Source organism: Microtus oregoni, unplaced genomic scaffold (assembly GCF_018167655.1).
Source record: "Microtus oregoni isolate MIOR12 unplaced genomic scaffold, Mior012 000030F_ref0000283, whole genome shotgun sequence".
NCBI classification, from domain to species: domain Eukaryota; kingdom Metazoa; phylum Chordata; class Mammalia; order Rodentia; family Cricetidae; genus Microtus; species Microtus oregoni.
In genome coordinates this window covers 9,457,643-9,477,423 of record NW_024543089.1, presented here as the reverse complement: position 1 = coordinate 9,477,423, position 19,781 = coordinate 9,457,643, and positions in this window count along the sequence as shown.

Genomic DNA, 19,781 nt, shown 5'->3' with positions numbered 1-19,781 from the left:
TTAATGTTTTTATTGATATATATTTTTCCCTCTCCACTTCCTTCCACCCCTCATAATCCCAAATCTATATAGAGCTGTGGATTGTAATCTGGTTAACTATTTCTTTGCTTTATATCTTTTATCCCCTTATGACTAAGTGCATCCCATGTTTGTTTTTCTTAATCTGGGTTACCACACTCAGGGTGTTTTTTTTTTTTTCTAGTTCCATCCATTTGACTGCATGATGGCCTTCTAGTTTACAGCTGAGTAATAGTCCATTGCATAAGTGTACAACATTTTTTTTTGCCCATTTTCAGATGAGAGGCATCTAGGTTGTTTCCAGGTTCTGGTTATTATGAATTGTGCTGCTATGAACATTGTTGAGCAAGTATCCTTGTGGTATGATTAAGGACATCCTTTTGAGTATATCCTCAATAGTGATAACTCTGGGTCTTGAGGTTGATTGATTCCCAATTTTCTGTTTTCCAGGAATATCTGTACAAGACTGCACTTCCACCAGTGGTGGAGGAGAGTTCCCCTGACTCCACATCCTCTCCAGCATTAGCTGTCCTCAGAAGTTTTTATCTTAAACATTCTGATAGGTATAATATGGTACTTCAGAGCTATTTTGGTTGGCATTCCCTTGATAATTAAGGATGTTGAGCAATTCATTAAATGTTATTCAGCCATATGAATTTCTTCTGTTAAGAATTCTGTTTAGATCTGTACCTCATTTTTAATTAGATTATTTGGTATTTTGATGTATAGCTTCTTGAGTTCTTTATATATTTTAGGAAACAGCCCTTTGTGAAATGTGGGGCTGATAAAGATCTTTTCCCATTTTTTTAGGCTGTCATTTTGTCTTATTTACTGTATCCATTGCCTTATGCTCTTGGATAGGTAGGATTGTGATGGAGGAAGGTCATTGGCTAATAAAGGAACTGCCCTGGCCCATTTTATTGGTTAGAAGATAGGTGGGAGGAGAAAACAGAACAGGATACTGGGAGGAAGAGGAAGTGAGGTCAGACTCCACAGCTCTGCTCTCCTCCTGGGAGCAGATGCCTGAGAGAGACGCCATGCTCCCGGCTCCTGGGCAGAAACACGCCATGAAACAAGCCACCAGGTTAGACATGCTGAACCTTTCCCGGTAAGACCGGTGCTCACCGATTATTAGAGATGGGTTGATCGGGATAAAAGAATTAGCCAGTAAGGGCTAGGGCTAAAGGGCCAAGCAGTGTTTAAAAGAATACAGTGTCCGTGTAATTATTTTGTGGCATAAGCTAGCTGGGCAGGCGGCCGGGGTGTTGGGGACACAGCCCCGCCGCCGCCCTTATTACTACAGGATTGACATAATAAAAATGTCAGTCTTACCAAAAACAATCTACAGATTCAATGCAATCCCCATAAAAATTCCAACAAAATTCTTCACAGACCTTGAAAGAACATGACTAAACTTCAAATGGAAAAAAAAAAAAAAACAGAATAGATAAAGCAATCCCGTAAAATAAAGGAACTCCCCAAGGCATCACCATCTTTGACATCAAGCTCTGTTATACAAGTATAGTAATAAAAATGTCTTGGTACTTGCATAAAAAGAGACACATGGATCAAAGAAATCAAACTGAAGACCCTGACATTTTTTCTTTTATAAATAAAATGTCTGAACACGATACTATTCAAGAATTTAACAGTTTTTTTAATTGTACCATGTGGGAGATTTTACAAGAGGTGTCTATCACCCCACATCTATGGATCCTTCTGGGATTCGTAGTTTTCATTGGCACTAAATGGTTTGATAATAGAAATATGATAAAGTCTTTACGAGACGAATCCAGGATTCTTAAGGCAGAGATTGAATGCTTAAAAACAATTGAGAATGACAACAATCTTCTCAAGAATCAGTTTGAAGTTCTCCAGGAAGAGAACAGATCTTTGTTTAACATGACTCGATCAACTGAGCAAAACTTTAAAAAGGTACAGGCTGATGTTAAGGAGAAATTCATTACTATGGAAGAGGGAACAGCTGATTTGGATCATAAGCTTCAGTCCCTTTCTGTAGGAACTGAAACATTATTGGCTGATATTAAGGAGAAATTCATTAAAAGAATACAGTGTCCGTGTAATTATTGCGGGGCATAAGCTAGCAGGCGGCCGGGGTGCTGGGGACTCAGCCCTGCCACTCCTATTACAACATTGGACATCTAAACATAGAAGATTACAAAAAGATCCATATCTTTTGCTTTCACAAAACAGCCCAAGGGGAGCAATGACCTCGATATAAAGTCAGTTATATTAAAGCTGATAAAAGAGAAAGTGGGAAGTAGCTTTGAACTCATTGGCACAGGAGATCACTTCCTAAATATAACACCAGTAGCACAGATACTGAGAGTACCAATCAAAAAAAGGACCCCATTCTATCTCTTAATTATTATTTTTTTTTAGTTTTTGACCTTGTCAAATTATGATTCCTTTACTTCTAAAACAATTTTTTTTTGTTAAATTTTAAGCTGATTAGCTTTCTATACATTTAGAAGAGCAGAAGAAGAAGATGTTGGGGATGATCACAGAATTCAAAAATAAAACTTGAACACAATAAAGAAAAATGAAAGCTTTATTGACAAAATGCCAGCATGAGAGGGTTTTGTGATTATTTACTTTTAAAGAACATATTTGAAACATGGTCAAATACAGACATTCAAATTCTTTCTTTTTTTAGTGCTTTGGAACTATTGTTAATTGGCTTCAATGCCATATGATTTAGTTGTCATTTCTTTAAATAAAGATTTTGTGGTTGCAAATATGGGTTGGGAGTAAAAGCCCACGCTTCACAAGCATGGGGAACACAAGTTTGAATCTTCAGAAAACATGCACATGTTAGGCAAGGTGAATCATGGTGCATTATGAGCGGAAATAGGTGATGTGGTGTGGGAAGTAATTCTGTATATGAATTGCTTTTATTAGTTAATGAATAAAGAAGCTGCTTTGGTCTGTGTTAGGGCAGAGTAGAGGTAGTCAGAAACACTAAACTGAATGCTTGGGTAAAGAAGGCAGAATCAGGGAGAAGCCGTGTAGCCATCGACAGGAGACAGATACCTCCGCAGAAGCCTACTGAAACTTTGCCAGTAGGCCATGACTTCATGGTGATGTACAGATAAACGGAGATGGGTTGGTTTTGAATATAAGCTAGTAATATGTTTATATTGGCCAAACAGCATTGAAAATAATATAGTTTCGGTGAGTTTTGTAGGACTGGACAGGACAGACACCTCCACCAACAGTGATGAAGGCAAGAGAAACTCTAAAAGTTCTCAGGTTCCCTAGACTGGCAGACTCAATTGGAAACAATGGCAGATATTCTCAAACTATTTAGAATGTAATGATCAATAGGTAAGAATTTTATTTTGATATCAGCACATCCATAGGGTCATGTTCATGTCCTCACTTTCACATACAAAAAAGTACACACACACATACACACACACACACACACACACACACACACACACACACACCTATCCAAATAAAATGCAGATTACATTTAGTCTGTAGGTACTTTAAATACACATATGAAATTCTTACTTCAATTCCAAGTCTCATTATCAAATTTCATGCCCATTTTCTGTGGGTTTCTGATATGCTTTTAAGAACCCTTGAAATTTTCCAGGATAACATCTTGCTAAGGAAATTGCCTACATTAGTATTGAAATATTATCACTGATATATGTATATATGTTCATATATATATATATATATATAATTATACATATATACTTTTTGCATGTATGTATAGTTTCTGTACATCAGTGTGGATTCCCATTAAATCAGGAAGATGGTATGGGAATACATAGCACTGAAGATGATGTAGTTGTGATCTGTCCAACATGGATGCTGAGAATCTAATCATTGGTCCTCTGAAAAAGCAACAAGTGCTCTTAAACACTGAAGCATCATTCCAGCACTCAGATATTAGTATCAACTGTGACCAATGTTTTCAGTGAATTTTGTGCTCAATTTACAAAAAAGGTATCACTACTAAAATAGAACAGTACATTATAATTGGTTCAGCTGACATTGTTATATACACCCAGTACTTTATGTCCCACATAAAGTGATATAGTAAGGTATCATATCTTATTTCAAGGCATTAGAGTACAGCAATAAAAGTAGGACAGTATAGATTCCAGTGTTTAATTTTGAATGTTAGATTAGTTCCCGCTTTAAAAAAAATGCACTTTCTTCACAGGGTAATGTATTTTTGTAATAATCCAAAAAATAAAGAAACAGACAAGCACACTGATTAAACCAATTAAAAGTTTGAGTTCTTTATTGGCCAGCAACCAAGAACAGACACATACCCCAAAGTCTCTTGGTGCCAAGGCCCAGGGTACAGAATATTTAAAGGCAAAACACACAAAGACCATACATCAAAGTTAGATTATGGTCAGAGTAACCTTGAAGCACTTACTTCTGGCAGAGCATCATAATTATTTACGACAACACATACACTCCTTCTTGACTTATACCTTTTGTTCAGATATTTTGTTTTATGTTAAGTTCGTATAAACACTACTTATTTTGATTAATATAACTAGACTATAGAAACATCAAATGATTTGTCAAAGAGGACATGGCTATTAAGGGGGTACTTACCAAGCAAGCACCAAAGAGTGAGGACAAGATGGGATTATCTTAGTCACTTCAACTTTAATTGTTCTTATTTAGTGTAGTATAAAAGCAGAAGTTCACATTTTCTTTGATAAAAAGGAAATAAGACTATCAAGTATATTTACATATCTGAAACATGCTCTGCGACAAAATGAATCTTTATTAAAATAATTTTTATTAATTATCACATTTGAACTCTCCCTGCCCTATTTATGTTTGAAATACCTATCTTTATTACATTGTTTTGGATTATTTTCCTCATCATATATACTACAAGTGTAAGACTTCTGAATCCTGCTTATAGGTAAATAATCATCATATTTGAATTTTATTATTTCTCTGATATTTATCTTTAAATATTATAAAGTATAAGGAAAATTTATTTATTGTTCTTAAAGGAAAAATGACACTTTTCTCTAGTAGCATTTTTTTAAAAACTCAATCTGTGTCCAATCAAAATATTCAAGGTTATTATTCAATAATATATTCAGATTCTTCAAAGTTGTAGCTATACTTGAACTTAATTTAATGTATTTTTAACTTAACATTTATATATTAATTATAAATTCAATATGTTAAAATTTAAATTACTGACACTATGAGCTCAAACACTGTTATAATTTTTTTGACTTTGAAATAATTCAAAAACAATTGATAATGTTGCATATAAAAATGTTCTTCTAGACAAGCAATATGTAATTGTTGAAAAATTTGAAATTCACATAAAATAATTTTAATTCAAGAATATGATACATTATTAAGTATGGCTTACTAGTTTATTAAACATACTTATGGCAATTATGTTACACTTTTTCACTGACTCAAAACTGTACAAATAAATCATTAAAAAACTTCATGCTGGATAAAGAAGTTTATTGTATGACTCAGTTTGTTACACTGCAGCTTCTATGATGAGGTTTCTCTCTTTCTCCCCCCTCCCTTTTTTCTCTTAAATTTATATTTTTATACTAGGGTAGGAAGTAGACGGGTGGGATTGGAAGACATGATGTGAAAGACATAAAGAATAAAAAGACAGCTAAAAAACTCATGTATGACAAAATTTTCATATATTGACAAAAACATTTTCATACATATGTAGATACCATTAATACCATGTTAATGATCCATCAATAACATATTTTTAAAATTAATAAATCAGAGAGACTATTATGTAATATGTGTCAGTCTAAATTAAGATGAACATTTAGTCAAGTGAACTTGTCAGTAGTTATATTCTGCATAGATGTCTGAGGCAGTAAGATTCAGTAACAGATGGCTAGGCTTCAGTGTAGGCAGTAAAATCAATAACAGATGGCCAGGTAAAGTCCAAGCAAAGCAGTTAATTCTCCCAGAAGTGTTTTTTGGTTTGTACAATATATAAACCAACTTAGTTTCTTCTGAAAACAATTTACCCACTAGAATTATTTTACAGTTCTATATTTGAAGCACAGCAGTGGATAGCAAAGGAGTAAGCTATTTACATACCTGATCATATTGTGAGAAAAAAAAAACAGTTGTATTATCCCTGGTTGTTGTATACGTAACACTTTTATATTTATTCTAATTGTATGCCAGAATGTTGAGAATTCAGTCATGTGGTGAAATATTAACCAAATAAAAACAAAACCAAATTTCTAACTCTGAGTTTACAAATTTGTGGGAAACCATTCAATGTTCTTCATGCAAGCATAAAAGGAGATTATCATGGATCATTTTATTAAATAGTATTTACTTACTTACCAATATCGATGCAAAATGCAGTGTTATTAAAGACCTCACGAGTCAGTCTTAAGTGTAATGGGATACCAAAAGAAAGACAATAAAGTACTAAAGTAAGGAAGATAATTTTATAAATACACAATAAATAAGTAATTAACTAATGGGATATTCAAAATTTCAGAATCATGGTTAGAATACTCAGAAGACATCATTCTCTCTGTATATCTATTCACTTAAGTCATGATAAAACTTCATAGTTTTGAAGCATTCATTCATATTTTGGTGTGTGTTTATGTGTGCGTGTGTGTAGATGCACATAAGCTATAGTGTGAGAGGGGAAATTAAATAAAAACCTGCAAAAGTCAGTTTTCCTGTACATCTTCAGTTCCTGACTAAACTCAGCTATTTTGGGTTTGAAACAAATCATTTACCAATGGATGTCTTTGCTACCTCGATTATTTACTACTAGAAATACTGAATTTCATTATTTTCTTTTTTTAAATTTATTTATTTATTAAAGATTTCTGTCTCTTCCCCGCCTCCGCCTCCCATTTCCCTCCCCCTCCCCCAATTAAGTACCCCCCCTCAGCCCTAAAAGCAATCAGGGTTCCCTGTCCTGTGGGAAGTCCAAGGAACCCCCACCTCCATCCAGGTCTAGTAAGTTGAGCATCCAAACTGCCTAAGCTCCCACAAAGCCAGTGCGTGCAGTAGGATTAGAAAACCACTGCCATTGTTCTTGAGTTCTCAGTAGTCCTCATTGTCCGCTATGTTCAGAGAGTCCAGTTTTATCCCAGGCTTTTCCAGACCCAGGCCAGCTGGTCTTGGGGAGTTCCCAGTAGAACATCCCCATTGTCTCAGTGTGTGGGTGCACCCCTCGCGGTCCTGAGTTCCTTGCTCATGCTCTCTCTCCATCTGCTCCTGTTTTGGACCTTGAGATTTCAGTCCTGTGCTCCAATGTGGGTCTATATCTCTGTCTCCTTTCATCGCCTGATGAAGGTTAATATTCAGGAGGATGCCTATATGTTTTTCTTTGGGTTCTCCTCATTTAACTTCTCTAGGATCACTAATTATAGGCTCAATGCCTTGGTTTATGGCTAGAAACCAAATATGGGTGAGTACATCCCATGTTCCTCTTTTTGGGTCTGGCTTACCTCACTCAGGATAGTGTTTTCTATTTCCATCCATTTGCATGCAAAATTCAAGAAGTCCTTGTTTTTTATTGCTGAGTAGTACACTAATATGTATATATTCCATACTTTCTTCATCCATTCTTCCATAGAAGGGCATCTAGGTTGTTTGCAGGTTCTGGCTATCACAAACAATGCTGCTATGAACATCGTAGAGCATATACTTTTGTTGTATGATAAGGCCTCTCTTGGGTATATTCCCAAGAGTGGTATTGCTGGGTCCAGGGGTAGGTTGATCCCGAATTTCCTGAGAAACCGCCATACTGCTTTCCAAAGTGGTTGCACAAGTTTGCATTCCCACCAGCAATGGATGAGTGTACCCCTTTCTCCACAACCTCTCCAACAAAGGCTATCATTGGTGTTTTTGTTTTTCGCCATTCTGACAGGTGTAAGATGGTATCTTAAAGTTGTCTTGATTTGCATTTCCCTGATTGCTAAGGAAGTTGAGCATGACCTTAAGTGTCTTTTGGCCATTTGAACTTCTTCTGTTGAGAATTCTCTGTTCAGCTCAATGCCCCATTTTATAATTGGGTTGATTAGCCTTTTACGGTCTAGATTCCTGAGATCTTTATATATTTTGGAGATCAGACCTTTGTCAGTTGCAGGGTTGGTGAAGATCTTCTCCCAGTTAGTGGGCTGCCTTTGTGTCTTAGTGACAGTGTCCTTTGCTTTACAGAAGCTTCTCAGTATCAGGAGGTCCCATTTATTCAATGAGGTCCTTAATGTCTTTGCACCTGGGGTTATACGTACGAAGTGGTCGCCTGTGCCCATGTGTTGTAGAGTACTTCCCACTTTCTCTTCTATCAGGTTCAGTGTGTTCGGACTGATATTGAGGTCTTTAATCCATTTGGACTTGAGTTTGTGCATGGTGATAGATATGGGTCTATTTTCATTCTTCTACAGGTTGACATCCAGTTTTGCCAGCACAATTTGTTGAAGATGCTCTCTTTTTTCCATTGTATTCTTTTAGATACTTTATGGAAAATCAGGTGTTCATAGGTTTGTGGGTTAATGTCAGGATCTTCTATTTGATTCCATTGGTCGACTTCTCTGTTTTTATGCCAATACCAAGCTGTTTTCAATACTGTAGCTCTGTAGTAGAGTTTGAAGTCAGGTATGGTAATGCCTCCAGATGCTCCTTTGTTGTATAAGATTATTTTGGCTATCCTGGGTTTTTTGTTTTTCCATATAAAGTTGATTATTGTCTTCTCCAGATCTATGAAGAATTTTGATGGGATTTTGATGGGGATTGCATTGAATCTATAGATTGCTTTTAGTAGAATTGCCATTTTTACTATGTTGATCCTCCCAATCCAGGAGCAAGGAAGATCTTTCCACTTTCTGGTGTCCTCTTCAATTTCTTTCTTCAAAGACTTAAAGCTCTTGTCAAATAGATCTTTCACATCCTTGGTCAGAGTTACCCCAAGATATTTTATGCTATTTGTGGCTATCGTGAAAGTTGATGCTTCTCTAATTTCCCTCTCTGTTTCCTTATCCATAGTGTATAGGAAGGCCACTGATTTTTTGGAGTTGATCTTGTATCCTGCCACATTACTAAAGGTGTTTATCAGCTGTAGGAGTTCTTTGGTAGAGTTTTTGGGGTCGCTTATGTATACTATCATATCATCTGCAAATAACGAGAGCTTAACTTCTTCTTTTCCGATATGAATCCCCTTGATCCCTTTATGTTGTCTTATTGCTATTGCTATAACTTTAAGCACTATATTGTAGAGGTATGGAGAGAGTGGACATCCTTGTCGTGTTCCTGATTTTAATGGGATGGCTTTGAGTTTTTCTCCATTTAATTTAATGTTAGCCGACGGCTTGCTGTAAATAGCTTTTATTATATTTAGGTATGACCCTTGTATCCCTAATCTCTCCAAGACTTTTATCATAAAGGGGTGTTGAATTTTGTCAAATGCTTTTTCAGCATCTAATGAAATGCTCATATGGCTTTTTTCTTTCAGTTTATTTATATGCTGGATTACATTGATAGATTTGCATATGTTGAACCAGCCCTGCATCGCTGTGATGAAGCCTACTTGATCATAATGGATAATTTTTTCTAATGTGTTCTTGGATTCGGTTTGCCAGTATTTTATTGAGAATTTTTGCGTCGATATTCATGAGTGAGATAGGCCTATAATTTTCTTTCTTGGTTGGGTCTTTGTGTGGTTTTGGTTCAGGGTAACTGGAGCTTCATAAAAGGAATTTGGCACTGACTCTTCTGTTTCTATATTGTGAAATACATTAAGGAGTATAGGTATTAGCTCTTCTTGGAAGTTCTGGTAGAATTCTGCATTGAAACCATCTGGTCCTGGGCTTTTTTTGGAAGGGAGATTTTTGATAATGGTTTCTAGTTCTTCGGGACTAACAGGTCTATTTAGATTGTTCACCTGGTTTTGGTTTATCGTTGGTATGTGGCACTTATCTAAAAAAATGTCCATTTCTTTTGCATTTTTTAGTTTTGTGGCATACAGGCTTTTGTAGTAAGATCTAATGAGTCTCTGAATTTCCTCTGTGTCTGTGGTTATGTCCCCCTTTTCATTTCTGATCTTATTTATTTGCGTGTTCTCTCTCTGTCATTTAATTAGTTTGGATAGGGGTTTGTCGATCTTGTTGATTTTCTCCAAGAACCAACTTTTTGTTTCATTGATTCTTTGGACTGTTTTCTGTGTTTCTATTTTGTTGATTTTTGCTTTCAGTTTGATTATTTCCAGTCTTCTACTCCTCCTGGGCGTGTCTGCTTCTTTTTTTTTTTTTCTAAAGATTTCAGGTGTGCTGTTAAGTCTCCAATGTATGCTTTCTCTGTTTTCTTTAAGTGGGCACTTAGTGCTATGAACTTTCCTCTTAGCACTGCTTTCATAGTGTCCCATAGGTTTGAGTATGTTGTCCCTTTATTTTCATTAAATTCAAGGAAGACTTTAATTTCTTTCTTGATTTCTTCCTTGACCCAGGTGTGGTTCAGTAGTTTACTGTTCAGTTTCCATGAGTTTGTCGGCTTTCTGGAGGTAGGATTGTTGTTGAATTCTAACTTTAATCCGTGGTGATCTGATAGGACACAGGTGGACACTGATTTTTTTTTTTTTAATCTGTGGAGGTTTCCTTTGTTTCCGAGTATGTGGTCAATTTTCGAGAAGGTTCCATGGGCTGCAGAGAAGAAGGTATATTCTTTCCTATTTGGGTGGAATGTTCTATAGATGTCTGTTAAGTCCATTTGCTTCATTACCTCCAGTAGTTCTCTTACTTCTCTATTAGGTTTCTGTCTGATTGACCTGTCCATTGCTGAGAGAGGTGTATTGAAGTCTCCTACTACTAGTGTGTGTGTTTTGATGTCTCCCTTGAGTTTTGGTAATTTTTCTTTTACATACGTGGGTGCTTTAATATTAGGGACGTACATATTCAGGATTGAGACGTCATCCTGACAAATTGTTCCTGTTATGAGTATAAAGTGTCCCTCTCGATCTCTTCTGATTGATTTTAGTTTGAAGTCAGTTTTGTGAGAAATTAATATGGCCACACCTGCTTTTTTCTTAGGACCCTTTGCTTGAAAGACCTTTCCCCAACCCTTTACTCTGAGTAGATGCCTTTCTTTGTGGTTGAGATGTGTTTCTTGCAAACAGCAGAATGTTGGATCCTGTTTTCGTATCCAATCTCTTAGCCTGTGCCTTTTTATCGGTGAATTGAGACCATTAATATTAAGTGATATTAATGACCAGTTGTTGTTTGTGCCAGATATTCTTATACTTTTTGGAAGTAGAATTTGTGTGTCTCCCTTCTTTGAGTTGTGCTAGTGAAGGGTCGCTAGATGCCCGAGTTATTGTAGTCAGTGTTGGCAATGTTGGATTCCTTCGGTTGCGGTTTTCCTTCTATTACTTTCTGTAGGGCTGGGTTCGTGGCTACATATTGTTTAAATTTGTTCTTATCCTGGAATGTCTTGATTTCTCCATTTATTGTGAACGGAAGCTTGGCTGGGTATAGTAGTCTGGGCTTGCATCCATGGTCTCTTAGCTTCTGCAGTACTTCTATCCAGTACCTTTTGGCTTTCATGGTTTCCATAGAGAAGTCAGGTGTAGGTCTGATCGGTTTACCTTTATAAGTTACTTGGCTTTTTTTCCTTTGCAGCTCTTAGTATTCTTTCTTTTACCTGTATATTTTGTGTTTTGATTATTATATGGCGAGGGGATGTTTTCCTTTGATCCGGTCTGTTTGGTGTTCTGTATGCTTCTTGAATATTCAAAGGAATAACTTTCTTTATGTTGGGAAAGTTTTCTTCCTTAATTTTGTTCAAAATATTTTCTGGGCCTTTGAGCTGTGACTCTTCTCCTTCTTCTATCCCTATTATTCTTAGATTTGGTCTTTTTATTTGTGTCCCAAAATTCCTGAATGTTTTGTGATGAGAATTTGTTGGCTTTGCAGTTTTCTTTGATCAGAGCGTTTATTTTCTCTATGGTGTCCTCAGAATCTGAGATTCTTTCTTCTATTTCTTGTATTCTATTGATTATGCTTGTTTCTGTAGGCTCTGCTCATTGACCTAGATTTTCCATATCCAGCTGGTCCTCAGTTTGTGTTTTCTTCCTTGCTTCCATTTCAGTTTTCAATTCTTGAACTGTTTCCATTACCTGTTTGATCGTTCTTTCTTGGTTTCCCAGGGTATTATGTACGTATTTACTCATTTCTTCAAATTTTTCGTTATACTTCTCATCCATTTCTATAAGGGCATTTTTCACATGTTGTTTAAGGGATTCTACTGCTTTCATAAAGTCAATTTTTTCCACTTCTTCTGTGTTAGGGTGTTGGAGATCTTCTTTTGTAAGATCATTGGTTTCTGGTGTTTTCATGTTGTTTTTCAGATTATTGGGTGAATTCTTTCCTTGGCGCCTGCCCATCTCCTCCTATCGATGCTATCTAAGGGTTCTGTTAAAACTGGTTCAGGTTTCCCTGCTGGCCAGGGGCTCCTCTTACAAAATGCCCTTGCTCTGTTTCCTGGTTCCTGCTGGGGGCCAAGATCCCTCTCACCCCTCAGAAGGGTCGTCAGGAAAAGGACCCGGCTCTTCCTTTGCCAGGGACCTCCCCAACCGAAGGCCTACCTCTTTGGCTTAATTGTAGTGGGGAGATCTGTTCTCGGTGTTGCGTGTGGTCCCTGCTGCCTGCTTCTGCTGCTGCGACGGTTCCCGCTGCCAGCAGCCTGTGTCCTCTGCTGCTGCTCCGGTCCCAGCCGGTTCCAGCCTGTCCCAGTTGGTCTCCGCTGGATGCGCTGGGTGTCCTCCGGCCGCCTTCCACTGCCCGGTGATCCGGCTGCCTTCCACCGCCTGGTGAATTTCATTATTTTCTATGACATAATTTCATAATTTAGATCAGGATACTGGAACCTCTCTATGTATGAGTTTCACAAATAGGCAAACCAATGTATTACATAAACTATCTAGAATAACAAGAAGGAGATTTAACAGGGAAATGAAATAGGGCATTGTTTAATAATGTGCTTCTCAGAACAAGCTAAATTTTAGTTTGTGTTCTAGTCAGAAGAAAACAAAAGTAATAAAGCTTTGCTTGAGAAAATGAGTTTAATTTGTTGTTGTTCTTGGAGTTCTGGTATTTAGTTTTCATATTTGGAAAAGAATTAGAACAGCCACAAAACCAAATCAAACAATCATTAAAAATCCCCAAACTTCCTCTTAAAATTCTCCTAAATAGGAACCATTACCTAAGTAGGTAACATCATAATGGCATTTGAAAACATTAACAGATGCATCTCACCCTAGCAATACGGCCTTTTTTCTCTAGATAGTCATAATTCCTTAAATGCATGGAGCAAGGAGCTAGCGTGAAGAATGCACAAAAGATAAGAAAAAAGGGACTTTATCTAATTATATATATGATGATGATATATCTACCTATCTATCTCTCTCTCTCTCTATATATATATATATCTTTCTCTCTCTCTCTCTCTCTCTCTATATATATATATAGAGAGAGAGAGAGAGACAGTGACAGAGAGAGAGAGAAAGAGAGAGACATCTCATTTGAGAGACAGAGAAAGAGATTCCTCTTTGGGAATATAGCCTTTGGGGAATCTACATAAAGTTCTGGTAATTTTCTTATAAAACAATATTTATTTTGGTCCTTTTCTGTATATTTGAAAAAATGCCATCACTCTTTGCTCAAATCAGTAACATAAAAAATACAAAGGCTGCTGATATACAGCCTATGAAGCAAAGAAACAAAATGGTTATTCTTTAAGAAGTAATAAGTTTTATAAACCTTAATAATAAGCAACAATATTGTGTAATGTATAAATATAAAATAAAATAAAACATATGCATATATCTGAACATATATCTTTATTTCCCATATGAGAGCCTGTTGTTTTTATTATTTACCCTCTTGGGAACCCACCGCCCAGTTACAAAACAAATACACACAAAAACTTATTCTTCCTTTAGAATGCCAGGCTGGCCTTAGTTTGGCTTATTTCTGGCCAGTTTTTTCCTCTGGGCTTTTTCATTTCCCTATTTCTATAATCTTATTTTGACTCTTATTTTGTTGCTGACTATGTGGCTGGGTTGCTGGCCCCTAGCATTCTCCTCTCCTTGTTTCCTTGCTCCTTCTTCCTCCTTATATTTATTCTCTCTGCCTGTTAGCCCCCACCTGTTCTCTCTCCTGCCTCACTCTTGGTCATTCATCTCATTATTAGACCATCAGGTGTTCTAGAAAGGCAAAATAGCATAGCTTCACAGCATTAAACAAATGCAACAAAAGAATGCAACACATCTTTGCATCATTAAAAAAATTCTTCACAGCATAAACACTGCAATACATATTAACACAATTATGTAAAACAAGAGCCCAAAGCTACATTCTAGATTCTTAGGACATTTGTGCAAAAAAATTTCAACCCTCCTTGAATTGCTCTGTAATTTTACTGCTTATTCAGAAACAGTCAATTAGCTGATTAAATTAATTTATTTCCTTATTCTCATCAGCTGAAATTACTTTTTTTTAGCAGTGGAATTGGTGTTCCAATTTTCTTGACTATCAACTCTCTGGAATTGGTTTAAGGTTCTGAAATCCACCTCACAAAATGACCTTACCTAGCATATCGCATGGCCAGTTGACAGCATGGATTGCCTGCCACTCAGTAGGGGACTTTTATTTATTTTTATTATTGCTAAATAATAAATATAATATGACTAAATCCACACTGAAAAATCCCCTTTCAATTGACTCAATAATTTATGTAAATTTCATATGAAAATTTTATTTATTATTTTCATAAGTTTCTCTTGCAAGAACAGAAACATATACAATGAGTGCCTAGAACTACAACTAGTTATTCCTTATGATTATGGAAGCAGGGTTGGGTGCTAAGATCAAATGCAATCAATTAAGATCAAGGTTTAGGTCCTAATCCACCCAGACCTCATCACATCAATGAGCAAGGGGAGTTATTTTCTCTGTTCTCAATTTCATCATGGTTGTATCTAGCATACCACAGTATTCAAAAACAATAACAAAGACTCCATCTATATTGGACCTCAGAGCTTCAAGGGAAGGATTTGGAGATAGATGTGAACATTTTGGGTAAAACAGACATGAAAATTTTTATGGGAATTATTCAAATTGTATTCAGAGAATCTCTTTGATTCAGAGGGAAAGAATGACAGAAGATAGGTTCATGGATATCTCAGGGTATTGAAGTTGCTGTAGAATTATGCATAGGAGCTTTATTATTATAAACTCATGAATGAATCTCCAGCAAATTTGTACAAACAAGATGAAACAAAAAGTCAAATAAAAAATAAAAATCTGAGAAAAATCTGAGACAGATTAATAGAGATAGATGGATGATAGATAGACACATAGATAATGACATATGTGACAATTGGGTACAAGGAATAAAAGTTAAATAGGATCAACAAAAATGTTTTGTAAAGAATAATTTTCTGGCTTTGCACATATTTTGTGCTTTCATATGCACCAAAATGACTCAAAATATTAAAATATTTAAGATAAAAACCTAGCCTGTGGATTAGTTCTAGATCTTGAAATAATAAGACCAATTATATAGAAAATAATATAGTGACTTACTGTATTATAGCTAACACTTCTGACTTTTTTTCCATTTTCTCTTCAAATCTTTTTTTTTTTTTACTTTGTCTCTTCTTACACTTGTGATCCTTCTCACTCCATTCTCTTTTCAACCTTACATAGCTCTTCTATCTTTCTCCTCTTTCTCTTTTTCATTATTTCTAATTATACTCAATGGTTAACCATAAGAGCTGAAAAATCTAGGAGTTGTTCTTCAGAGTGTAACTGAATTTGTACTTCAAAAGTTTGGTAAAGTTTTCATTTACCAAGGAGGAATTAGTAAAATGCTTAGTTTTTTTTTCCATATCACTTTATTTCCTAATTCTCCTCCATTTACTCATGTATTAGTCAAAACTGTTCTCAACTTTGCAAAATGCCACACATTTAATATTTTCCCCACATTTTGATTATGTTTCTGACTTAAGAAGTTATAGTTTCCTGACATAAAAACTGCCATTTGCCATATAAGACTGTCAGTGATATCTGTTTCAGACCTTGACTCCAAGATGAGAAGAAGAAGAAGAAGAAGAAGAAGAAGAAGAAGAAGAAGAAGAAGGAGGAGGAGGAAGAGAAGGAGGGGGAGAAGGAGAAGGAGAGGAGGGGGAGGGGAGGGGTGATGGAGGAAAGTCATTGGCTAATAAAGAAACTACCTCAGTCCATTTTGATAGGCCATCCCTTTGGTGGGTAGGCAGAACAGAATCCTGAAAGGAAGAGGAAGTGAGCTCAGACTCGATAGCTCTCCTCTCTGGGGCAGACGCGATGAAGCTCCAACCCAGGATGGACGTAGGCTAGAATACACCAGGATACAAGAGTGACGATGGAGGTAAAGATCAAAAGAAGCAACTGGAAGCCAAACTGCAGTCTGGATTTCAGAGACTCATTGGAGACCTTGAAAATATAAAGAGTGGTTATTGCTTACAGCAATAAGAGATGAAATAGTCTTAAAACCTAGCACATATTTGGTACTTTAAATAATTAAATTTGCAATACTTTGTACAGTAGCCCTATGAACCTTACTTATGAATGTTCCCTCTTGATTATTAAAATAATTATTTATGGATCTTTCAAGGTAGTGTTTTTAGAGTATTTTACTTCTTGTAAAAGTACGATTTTATCTTCTTTGATTATCAGTTATATAAGATACTCAAAGAATGGAAAAAGAAAATGTACATTTACACAAGGGAGGACTACGCAGCAGTAAAAAACAATCATGTATTGAAATTTACAGGTAAATGAACACAACTAGATAAAAACATTGTGAGTGAGGTATACCAAACCCAGAAAGACAATCATGATATGTACTCACTTGTAACTGAATATTAGGCATAAAGCAATGGATAATCAACCTACAGTCTACAACCCAAGAGAAGCTAAATAACAAAGTGGACCCTAAGAGAGGCATACATGGATTTTCCTAGGAAGGAAAAAAAAAAAAGCATGATCTCCTGAAACTTTCATTCAAAAACTGATGAAAACAGATGTAGAAATCCTCAACTAACCAATAGACAGAACACTCGGAGTCCAGTCGAAGAGAGATAGGGGCAATAATATGGGCAATGGAGTCAAGACCATGATAGGGAAACCCACAGAAACAGTTGACATGAACTAGTGGGAGCTCACTGACTCCAGACTGACAACTGAGGAACCTTCAAAGGATGATATAGGTTCCTTGAATGCAGGTGATGGTGGGTGACTTGGATCTAGGCTTCTTAAATGTAGGGGACGGTGGGTGTCTTGGGCAGTTTGTGGGGCCACTGGCAGTGGGAAGAGGAGTTTTCCCTTTCGAATGACACGGTTTTTTGGAGCCCATTTCCTATGAAGAGATCCCTTTCTCAGCCTAGGCAGGTGGTTGGGTGGTTGATGAGAGGGCCTTGCTCTTGCCTCAAGGTAGTGAGTGATAGGACAGACAGATTCCTTTGAGTCCCCTTGTTGAGTACCCATGGGACGCCTTATCCCTCACTGAGAATCAGATGGGGGTGAGATTAGGGGAAGGTGGGAGGTGCTAGGAGAGTGGAGGGAGGAAGGATTGGGATTAGTATGTGAAAATATATTTAAAAAGGAGAAAAATAGCTCATCATTTCTAACATTCAAGAAACAAAATTAAACTGATCTCAGAAACACATGCAGTAAAAAGTAATAAATGGCACTTGGTACTTAGCATATTTCTCGTTAATCATACTGGTAGGGTACAAACTCAATGACATTTTAGAATTGTTTGATAGGAAGAAAAAGAGAAAAAGTGAATTTTCAAATTCATAAGAGCTAATATATTGATGTCAGGTATGCAACATTATTTTGTGGTTTGGACTCTTGTTTCTGTCTGGTTTTGTGCACACAGGCAGCAGGGCCTATGAACTTCCATTCCCTTTTTTCCTAGTCTTGCCGTAAGTATGCTAACTTGCAGATTCATTATACTCTATGGGCTCTTAACAGATCCCAGCAAATCAAGCTGAGATTCATTGAGCTTGTGGAATCAGAGATTTTACACATAGAATCATCTCTCTAGCATCCTCAAGAGTTTAATGATTGAAAATGGTTAAACTGCATTCAAGGTATTTTAAGTCTCAGTGGGAAAATATATACAAGTAAACTAATGATAACCTGCAATTTATTTAGCTAAAAAATTACAAGATTTTTTTCAATTGCATGTACCACAGAGACTAATTATTTGAAACAAATTGAAAGGAATTTGTTGAATAAATGCTGTAGTAGAGGTGAGACAAAAATCACATGCAAAGGGATCCATGTATCTATTATGTTTTGATATTGTTTTTCTTTGTCAATGATTATTACCATGAACACAAACACACAAATGCATGCATCATCAACATCTTCATCTCTACCATCAAAAGGCTTATAGAAATCATAAGGTGGTCCGCAAAAGAGAATTCAATTGATAAGTTAAAACTTTAGGTCACAGCGACTGCAGGAAAACTAAAATGCTTTTATTGTAAAGATAATTTTAGACTTATCTATGAGAGTTCTTTACACTATATGGGAAGGGAGTACAGATATACTTGAAGGTCATAAGGCTTAGACCTCCGGTTTGGATAATTATTTTAAATATTCTTCCCTGAATAGAAGGAATATCATCCCTGTGTTAGCCACCTTTACTGCAAATAATAACTGTGCTAGAATTCTTGATTCTCATCTGTTCAGAGACTAAAACCTGATTCTTAACTCTTTGCTTGTTCTCCAAATGGTACCCATCTTTGTATCCTGCATTTCTTATTTTCAGCCAAAACGTACAGTTTTTGGGCAGATTGTACTCGTATTAACTGATCTGCATCACATCTGCAGTGTCCATGCATCAGTGCCAACTAGATTTAAATTCTAGGAGTTTTCAAGTGGATTTTGAAATTCAGGGAAAGGATTAGAGGTGTATTTATATTCATGTGCAAAAGTGTTTAAATGTTTCTACTCAATGTGTATAAGCATTTTACAGATAAAAACATTCTTAGAGTCATAGTTAAAATACTTTTTGAAGTCACAAATAAGTTTTATTTTATGAATTGAATATTCTTTTTGTGATGGGTTGAGTGTATTAGCTATAATATACTTAGTTGCCTTTGTCCTATTTCATTGTTCCTATTTTCATTGACATTGAAATGCAAGTTAGCTTTGGGAAACCTGCATTGATTCCCACTTAAAAAAAAGTGTTTTGAATATATTCATTCCTATATCAACTACAATTTAAAGTTTAAGTCTTCTAAAATTGCTTAAATGGTGCTGCAAGGAAATGACTTAGTAAAATTGCTGTCAGGTTTTAGGGTTGACAAAATTTTAAATTTGAAATAGAAATAAAATTCATTCAAGAAACCCTCTTGTTGGTAATAATGTTTTAATAGAACAGTACCTAGACAGCAAATGTCAAATTAGACAATGGTACTTTTGCTACTTTATGTCAAATATATTCATGAATATTATTATACTTTGCTAACATAATTGAATATGTTATGCAAGAAATCTAACAACAGAAAAGGAAATGTTGGAAAATATCTCAGGTAAAACGATTGATTTTCTTTTTATTTTTTTAATGTTTTTGAAAATTTCATGCAGTATATTTTAATATACTTTTCTGTTTTCCCACTCTACCCAGCTCCTCCATGCTCCCAACCACCCAACTTATTGTACTTTCTT